Below are 8,621 nucleotides of genomic sequence, written 5' to 3'. Positions count from 1 at the left end.
TGATGCTTGTCGTTGGAGTTAAAAAAGGAAGAAAGGAAAAAGCTGCCTGTTGTGCAATATCAGAGGCTGGTGACGCGATACAGAGGGGGGAACAAATTCACTACTTCAAGTTTTAGTTAAGTTCAGTCACTTCAGTGTTTTAGTCAGCACCTGTCGTTGCTATGAAGATGATCGTAACTACGAGAGTAGTGAGTTCAGTTTCAGTAAACATCCACATGCATTATTATTGCTTTTTTTGGAATTTGGGGGGAATTTGTTCAACAACAGGAAAAATTAAAAAACTGGATTAATGTACGGCAGCTTCAGCTGCAGCAGCATCAACACATGCCCAGCCATGGATTGTTTGATAGCTGTGACTACCCTGTACAGAAAATACGCTTGCACAAAGTGAAGGTTTTATTTGCTTTACTGCACAAATGCAGCTGTTCCATGTGCGTCTTGCACACTTTCTTACGGTCTCCACACCGTCATACTTGGTCTGCTGCAAAATAAGTATACCCGGTGCGTTCATTTTGCCGTTCCCTGGCCGGTTCAGTGACTCGTTAATTGGCTACATAGTGGCCACTCAGCTTTGCCTGCCATTATTTTCAAATTTCCTCACGTTGCTGGCAAACCGAAGGCGCAGAAGGCTGAAAGCCAGCGCAGAACGAAAAAAACACCTTTAATGGGGTCGAAGACTAGATGTTACCGCCATCTAGTTGACATCGTTGTACATTGCAAGTCAAGCAAAGGGTAATCACATCTTTTCAAATAAAACTAACTTTACAACATCAACTGCAATACCATTATCACGGAGCACTAAGATTCAGTACAAACTTTAAAGCTCTTACTCACCACTGCACGTTAGGTTGGATTGTCTGCATTGTCGCGTCATAGACCCAAGCACTGGTTTATTCCTATTTAGAAGGCTATTCTTGGTTTGTTCCCATCTTAATTACAGACTTATATTCAATAAGTGTGGGAATTTATTGTCTTATATACCCAAGAGTTATTCCTTCTATCTGCTACAATGAATTTGGAAAAACAGCCTTAAGATTTGCACCTAGCTCCTTCCTCCTGGAATCATCTAAAACTAAAGGAGCGAGTCTCACTTGATGAATGTAAGGCAGCTTTAAATGACTTGAATGCAGTTAAGTCTGTAAATGTTTTGCCTGAATATGATCATTAGACAATTACTTTTACTAAAGTATTCATTCTTTACTGACACTGAAGTTTATACAGTTTCTGCGTTTTGGGTTTTTTTTTGTTCTTTTTACTCCTTGCCTGGACTTAACTGGTGTATGGATTTGTATGTATATGTGCTATTATAGTTAAAACAGGAATGATGCCACAGAAGAAGTAGTTTTTTAAAATTTATTTATTTTTTTTATTTTAAGTACCGCATGTACTTGCTTACAACACATGTACTACAGGAGAACTTTCTCATGTTAAGTAAAAATCTCAAACAAGAGCAGAGGATATATTTCCCCACAGTAACTGAAGATTGCTATTTCCTTGGACATTAATCAAAATCGGATTATTACTATTATCATGTTGTTATTATGTATCATTAGTCATAATAGTAGCAGCATTAGTCTACAGTATGTATTCACTAGTCACTTTGTTATGTTCAACCACTCATTAATGCAACTTTGCAAGCAACTGTGTGCATGTAGACACGGACAAGTTGACCTGCTGAAGCTCAAACCTAGCATCAAAATGGTGAAGAAAGGTGATCTTACTGATTTCGTTGTTGTTGCCAGGCTGTCTGGTTTCAGTATTTCTGAAACTGGTGATCTACTGGGATTTTTCTTAAACACAGTTGGCATAAACACCAAGACAGCACAGATAAATCCAGCCCTGCATCAAGGGTTCAGGCTGGTGGTGGTGCAATGGTCTGGAGGATATTTTCTTGGCAAACTTTAAGCCCCTTAGTACAAAGTGAACACAGTTTAAACACCACAGCCTCAAATGACCTCCACAGTCTCCAGATGTCAGTCCAATAAAACACCTCTGGGAAGTGGTGGAAAATGAAATTCATGTCATGGATGTACAGCCAACAATCTGCAGCAACTGTGTGATGTCATCACATCAATATAGAACATCTCTGAGGTATGATTGCAGCACCTTATTGAATCTATGCCTTGAAGAATTAAAGCAGTTCTTAAAGCAAAACGATGGCAAACTGTCAGATAAATGTTGCGGATCCTACTGTCGTTGCTGCTTTAAATAACTCATCTACTATTACCATAAATATAAATTGTTTGCTAATAAATAAATAAAACCAAACACTAAATAAAAATGAGAAATGCACTGTACAGTCAGTGGGTTTTAGGCAACCGCAGAGGTGGAAATCTGGAATTTGGAGCAGCTATGGACTGAGTCAGTAGCTGTCAGCACTGGTACTGAGGCCAAGCCAGTGAATGTTAAATACATGAGAAAAATGTGATGCCTGCTAAGCTTATGGCACCTGAATATAGAAGACTTACCAGGAAGTGGAAATAGCTCCTTAAAGATTTGAGTGCAAACATGTTGTTATTTCTACATAGTCACACGATCAACATGTCTTCTTATAATAACCGGCTCACTAACAAAACGTAAATGAGGTTGTGTTCAGTTTCTTTTCTCCATCTTTCACAGCTCTACTTCATTCCCTGCAGCCCATCTAGTCAGGTTTTCCCCCGGAGCGAGCAGAAGGACATCAGGGCACCTCTGTGTGCCCATGGTGACCTCACTCTGATGGTGATGACATTTAGAAAAGCACCCTTAGAAGGGAGTCGTGTCTGACAAGTGAGTCTTGTCATTGCTCTGCATCATCGGCCTCCCCCTGTTTGACAAAACACAGCCACGCTAACATCATGCCATAGAAAAATATCTGAACTAATCACATTTTCATTACTTCACTCAATTTTCCACAAATATTTTCCTGGTGTAACATGAAGCTGTTAATGCTAATTCTTACACTAAAGTGTTTACATAAGATGTAACAAATACAACAAGGATTTAAAGGATTTTAAGGATTTAATGCAGCTACTGCACTCAACTAGGTCTGTGCTACGTGAAAATGCAAAAGCACCACTAGATGTCACCGCTGTAGTGGAATTGTGATCCGCTCTTCTATCACTGCTGAGCTTTTAATAGAAAAAAAAATCTAAATTTGAAGCGTGTATGCACACATTTTGGTTGCTTTTGTAAAGATCTGAAATTTAAAAAAGGCAAGCACTTTTATATCTCTAAGGAAGGGAGGTTGATGTCAAGCAATATAAAAGAAGATAAAATCAAAGATAAATCTATTCAATAAAGTTAGATTAAAAAAAACCCCAATTGGTTGGAAATGCAGTAACAGATAACAAATACAAGTTAAACGTCAGGAAATAAAGAGCTATGTAGCTGCGTCGTTGACATTATTGAATATTTCTATCAAATCAGACTTGATCTGTGGTGGTTCACTTTGATAATGTTTTCTGATTGTTCTGGCGAGCACAGAAGAAAACAAACAAAACAGATGTAAGCTGAGCATTTGCAACAGCCTGCACTGATCTCTCTCATCATCATCATCTGTTGTGCTGTGTCGCAACCACAAATGCTCTTTCCTGTAAATGATCATTAAAAACAATACCACATGTTTGCTGTGTGCTGCCTCAATAAGATGTGACACGCCCCACGAGCTCACACCTGGAAACAACTCATCACTTTCCCTTGTGCTTCTCTGACGATCTCCAGACATGGGAAACAAAGCTAAGGCTCTGCCCCTGCTTTGACTTTATCTTCAGGATGGGCATTACCACAGGCGTTGACGTTTCTATCTGCCCCGCTTGCCTCTTGGCAATACAGGGTGTAAAAAGCCTCCTGATAAGGGAAATCAGGAACTTCAAACTCATGTTGACGTCACATTTGCTGTGTTTAACTACACACCTAAAGCACGTCATTTATTGTAATATGGCATCTTAGCCGATCAGTAGAATGGAGGGCCAAGCAGATGCAACGAAAAGATTAAAGACATTTTTGAAAGGATAAACTAATAGAAGCAAACATGAGTGAGAATACTGTGTGTTATAGCCTTCAGTCACCAGATCTCAACCTAGAAGCCAGTTATAAATATAGTGAGGGAGGAATCTGCTTTGCAAATTGGAGAAAAATTGGACAAGTAACTTCAAATGAATTCAAATTACTCTAGTTATCAGATGTCACCCAGAAAGTTCATGCTGCAAAGTTTGAGGATTTTGACTGAGTGTAGAGTCACAAATCTAAAACTAACTGCTTAGTTTATCTAAAAGACATTATTAGAGCTTCAAAGAGAAGTCCTTTAGAGAAGTATTAGCATAAAAGGGAAACATATCTAATACTAAAATTGCCTAAAAGACAAAAACACATCGGTGAAAGGGGTACTAGAGGATATACAGGGTTCTGTTACACACATATGTAGACATAGAGTTAAAGTCAAGCTGAATTTGATCTAAATGTAATAAAACAACTCCCTAGGAGGTCACGATCTGAAACCTTGAGAAGCAAATAGATGATTGTCTCTCTGTGTGGGTCAAAGCAAGTCTAAATCAGTCTTTGGTGGAGGTCTTTGGTTATAAGATTTTTCCTCAGAGTGACTCAGATAATTGTCTTAGTGGTGAAGTCACACATTAGGGCAGTGAGATGAAGCTCTGGGGGCCAGAAAGCACGAAGAGACAAAACAGCTTTCGTTACAGGAACAGCCTTGCATGTCATATCAGGGAGCAGTGCTTTTTATCAGCTGCTGAGAAAACGACAAAGTCTTCATTTCTCCTCTGTCTTCTTGATCTTCTTCACTCATCTTTTCCCACACATTGACACTTTTTCCTGGGGTCATCCCAGGTTGCAATCAGCAGAGGGGGAGACTTGCACCGGCTGCAGCTGCTCGGCTGGACTCTGTCTTGTTTCATTAATGCTAAGCAAAGCAGATCATACCGTTCCATCAACAACACCTGCCGGTCAGGACCGCGACCCATTCACTATACATTTACCATCCCGTCTGTCTATGTACAGCAACCTGTAGTTTCCTGGCACAGAACTGCTGACATGTCTTGGCTTTTACTGTTGAGACTGCTTTGTGTCATTCTAGGTGCTCTCTTCAGTCGAATGAAGTCAACCTAGATGAATAGCAATGCTTGTTCAAGGGCAAATAGAAAACTGCAATTCTGCAAACACCTCTCAGGCTGGGTGTTTCACACGTGGCTGGAAAACCATGAGGTGGATTGTTTCAAGCTGCTTGGGCAATAGCAGCCTGCGGTCTGATATTAATGTCATTGTTTACAAGAAAGCATAATGTAGGCTTGCGTGAGCAAAACTGTTTTAATACAGCTGTTACATAACAAATTTGTTATACAATGAAACAATCCAAAATATGCCTTTTGGAAGGAAAGTATCCATTATGCAGTTGCATGGCAGCAGTGGCTTAGATGTGCATACTTAAACATTTTCAGGCCACAACACGCTCGCATACAATTTGGTTCAGGTGTGTCATAACACTTCACTAGAAAATGTGCATGGATGATAGGTTAACTGCCACAAATGAAGGACTGGGATTAAGTTCCACAACAGAGAGAGCAGCTACTGTTTTGTTTTTGCACAAGAAATCCAAGAGTGAGAATTAGACAACAATCATGGTGTCTCCTAAATTAAGAGCGGCGTGTTTTTTAGTGGGGCTTTTTGCTCCTTTATTTTTTAACTTGCAAAAAAAATCTTCCTAGTGGAAGAAAAACATGTTAAATGTATTGATCAGTAATCCCCAAACTGTTGCTGTCTCGGATGCGATTGGAGGTTTCCAGAGCTCTCGTGATAGCCCACGAAGACGGACTCTTCCTGTATGTATCCTGAATGCTGAGAACTGCTGCAGATGGTGCGCCGGTTGCCTGAAACAGCAGAGTGGCGCAGACGCACCGTCAGCCTCCAAACCTAAGCCACAAATTATGTCTGGTACATGGAAAAGATCATGTGGCCCTGCAGCGGAGTAGAGGTGGTGAGAACAAGGAGTTTGGTGGTAACTGGGTTGGGATTGGACGGATACGATTTACATTCCTCTCCAGGGATGTGATATCAAGACAAGGTCAGACCAAGGCTAATACACAAGTCTCCGAGGAGAGGGAGGAGGAATCTAATCTTTGCTCTTTACTCAAAATGACATTTTATATAGAATGCAAAACCATATTTCTGCGTGAACTTTGCATACCTTTTACGAGATGCAATCTGCCTTGAATTAAGCTAATTGCCTACATCTTTCTAGATCACCTCCTATTGTCTAATTTGCCTTGTATACCCTGTTTCTTAAAATATGTGCCGTAACACTGAGATGTTTTGAATGCATTCGCCTTCTCAAGGAAATACCCCAGACTCGATTTACATCCTACACTACATTCCAACTTATTTCAATGGTCAGACTAACCTCAAAGCCCAAAGGGAACCTCATTGTAATTGCAAAGAAATGTAACACTGCAGTCTAACACTCTAATCTGAAATGAGTATTCTGGTCACACTTGGAGCTGAAACAAAGTTGGTGGAATTTTTTTGTGTGCTTTTGTTTCTTTTTCTGCATTGTATTACTTGTCTTAATCTATTAAAAAAATGCATTTAGTTCCCTTATATGCATGTTTTCCTCTGAGAGAAGGTCTGTGAAGCAGGAGGAGGCCTAGCTACGGGATCTGCAACAGCAAAGAGAGGAATATTCCAGACAACCTGAAGAGATTAGGGTCTATTACCAAACAAATTTCTACTACCACCTACAACACTTATGACAGCCTTCAGTTCAACTCTCATAGGAGCTTTAGGGGGAAAAAAGAAAGTAAAAAAGAAAAAGCACACGCTTTTGTCCTCATAGCGGTGTTCCCTCGACGCCAGAATGAAACAAGCTCTGTTTTCTCGGTTGCTCGGTCTGAGAAGAGGGGGCGAGTATGTTTTAAGAAGGGTGTGGGAATCAATTATCCCACTCAAGAGACATGCAGGACCAGTGGGTATTGCTTGGGATTAGTGTCCATTCTTGTCATGTACTGACAAACCCTCCCGCTGATCTCCTTAACACCAGGTGTTATTAAGAAGCAAGGCCCTTACAGGGGGCCTATAGGCTTTTGAATAACTGCCCTTTAGGAAGGACTGACAAGCTTATAATGATGAAAAAAAAGCGCATTCCTGTGCTTTCATGTGCTCACCTGTGCGAATTTTCAGATTATATTGAGCACTGTCCAAACTGAAAGGGAAATCATGCAAAAAATAAACTTGCAAGAACTACAGCTTGAGCTGTCTTGATTAACCTGCTTTGACAAAGTGACTAGAAATATGCATTCAGATGGGCAGTAAGATGAGAAGATCTTTTAATCTTTATATTCAGCATCGCCTAAATAAAAAGGGTGGAAACAGGGAGGTATATTTTAAATACAACACAATCTCCTTCTCTTTCTGAAGCTTTAGCTGATTGCAAAAACTAGAGTATAAAAACATCAACACGTAGTTTTATTGTGGACTGTGGTGGTGTTCTTCCAACACATAAATCAATGTAAAATGTCAAACTACCTTGATTTTTCTATGGATTGTTAAACCAATATGTGATATTTAGAGGTGCTGGTAGGTGGATTTAAAATTTTTTTTTAACCTTTGGTCAGCCAAATGTAAGCTAAGCTTGTATTCTGTTCAGCTAAGGTAACCAGCTGCATATTCTCCTAGAAAGCTAATAAGCATTTAACCCAAAATACCAAAGTTCTGCTCATAAATACTTTTCCACACTAGTTCAGTCAGTGCTTAAAACCTCTGAACGAAAGATTAATTGCGCAAAAAATTTGAAAGATTAATAACTGCTGATGTGTCTTTTTGGGGAGTGATCAGCACAGATCCAATATCACCCAGAGCGTGCAATGATAATTTTAAAACTTGCTGGCTTTAATCTTTAATTTGAGGTGCTGTTGTGTTTACACACAGTAAGTAGAAAGTTGGCTCGGCGAAGTCACTTGGCCCATCTGCGCTGAATGCGCTGGATATTGTTTGAGATTGGGAATGAATAGACTTCATCTTGAATCCTGGCAGGAGTGCTCCCCAGGTGTAGCTGAGCAAAACCTGGACTCGTCCCAAGTTCAGATCCCTCTCTCTGTTTACGTGCCAAAAATCAAGGTGTGTGTGGACACAAAAGATGTTAGTTGGTAGCTGAGCGATTGAAAGGTGTTTACACAGGAGTTAAGAAGGGTTGTCCCTGCCTAAAGATATTCTCAGCTGGCAAACAGTAAGTGGATATTATTTACAAATCAAGAGGTCAGCTATGTCAACCAGTGCTGCTTCTCACTCCCACTGTAATTGCACTGATTGTGTAGAAATCTATGAACGCTGTTGTTTTATCAGCCGGGTGTTTCTGGGAAAAATAAATAACAACCTAATTGTGTATCATCAGAGGATAAAATGTGCATTCATTAAATAAAGCTTTGCAGTTGTATATGTTCATGGGCCATATATGTTCTACAAGCATACATGTTTCAAACACCAGTGAGGCAGAGGTGATCGCATGTTAAAGAAGGCATTCTGTGACAATAACCAAAACTTTTGGTAATCTCAAAATCTTGAGCAATCGGTGCGTAGGAAGAGTAAATATTTTTCAGGAGCAGGCCTGCCAAAAGGTTCACATTACTTCCTTGAAC

This window comes from Aulonocara stuartgranti (assembly GCF_965226115.1).
Source record: "Aulonocara stuartgranti genome assembly, chromosome: 18".
Classification (NCBI taxonomy): domain Eukaryota; kingdom Metazoa; phylum Chordata; class Actinopteri; order Cichliformes; family Cichlidae; genus Aulonocara; species Aulonocara stuartgranti.
This window is presented reverse-complemented; position numbering follows the sequence as displayed.